This window comes from Rousettus aegyptiacus, unplaced genomic scaffold (genome assembly GCF_014176215.1).
Source record: "Rousettus aegyptiacus isolate mRouAeg1 unplaced genomic scaffold, mRouAeg1.p scaffold_m13_p_2, whole genome shotgun sequence".
Taxonomy (NCBI): domain Eukaryota; kingdom Metazoa; phylum Chordata; class Mammalia; order Chiroptera; family Pteropodidae; genus Rousettus; species Rousettus aegyptiacus.
Window position 1 is genome coordinate 85,390,365 of NW_023416295.1, and position 1,475 is coordinate 85,391,839.

The window sequence follows — 1,475 nt, forward strand, 5'->3', positions numbered from 1 at the left end:
ATGCAAGAGTAAATAAAGTTCAAAGTAAATTCAATATTGCTTAAGGGAACACTGTAAAGTAATAATTCTTGATATTACATGCCTCATATGATCCATTTCAAACCATAGAAAATTACATTCTTATGTGTCACTGTTCCAAGACAAACAAATATGAACAGCTAAAACATCTTAAAAATGTGCCAAGTTTATAAAGTGTCAAACAAAACTTGAATTTTCTGTACATTCTCCTGTCAAATGAAATTATTTCATATATACCACTCTTCTTGCAAACTGGTCTTTTATTGCCTTTCATTTGACCTAGATCAGCGATGAGACCAAAAGAAAGATCAGATTGGTATGTGATTTCTCTCCTGAGACAGTGATCTCTCTCTTCTATCTCTAGAAAAAGACCTTCTCTGGCTATGGGAGAAGCTTCTTCATCTTGGGATCCGTGGTGAGGTGGAGGACTCCTTTTCCTCTAATTATCTCTATGGCGATGATCCCAAGAGGGAAGTGGACCATAATTTCGACTTTTCGCCAATGGACAGGTCCACTCTTACTGGACAGCCACATAGTATTCTCCCACCTATGTCTCAGACAGCATCAACTTCATATCCAGCATCTTCAAATTCAGCAGGAGCAAAGGCAGGAGGTTTCTAGGAACCCACACACTTTGGAGTGTTCCATAATAGCCAAAAAGTCATTCCTGTTCAGCCCTGTTTCCATTGTTTCCAAGATTATCTACATAAACCTTATGATCCATGATGCTTTTCAAGATCTTGGGTTAGAAATCCAGAGGCTCAAGTTCACACACCCTTGGCCTCAGACTGGTCTTCTGCTCCCTTCCACCTGCTTCCTCATATGCTCTCACCAACCTAAAATCTATAAAATGGCCTAGGTAATTTCTTTTGATCTATATTGAAGTTCTCTTATTCATTCTTCTGCCTGCCCAAACCTGTTACTGGCCCCTTTAAGTTCATTTTTTATTTTAGTTATTGGACTTTTCAACTCCAGAATTTCTATTTAGTGTACTTTTACGATTTCCATATCATTATCAATATCAAGATATTCTAGTCATAGTTCTAATACTTTCTCTTAATTCTTTCTTCATCATTTCTCTTAGTTATTTTAATATATTTACAATAATTGCTTTGAAGTCTTTATCTACTAAGTCCAATATCTGGCATCTCTCATGGGTATTTTCTGTTGAGTTTTGTTTTCCCCTGTATATGTGGCATACTTTCTTATTTTCTTCTGCATTTGTCATAATCGTTGTTGTTGTTGTAGAACATTGGGTATTTTAGATAATATATTGTAGCAATTCTAGTCAAATCCCTTCTCCCTCTTTACTGGTATTTTTCCCCCAGTTAGTTATTGTTACTGCTTTTTTATTTAGAGAATTACCTAGACTAATTTTGTAGATTCTATATTATCTGTAATTGAAATCACTAAATTGTCTGCTACTTTTTTTTTTTTGTTTTCATTTATGTTTAGCT

At 35.1% G+C, this 1,475-nt stretch overlaps 1 pseudogene; it reads right to left on the bottom strand.

Annotated features, from left to right (window-relative positions):
- Nucleotides 1-278: 278 nt before the first annotated feature.
- On the bottom strand, nucleotides 279-742 carry LOC107515616 (annotated as a pseudogene).
- Nucleotides 743-1,475: the final 733 nt, after the last annotated feature.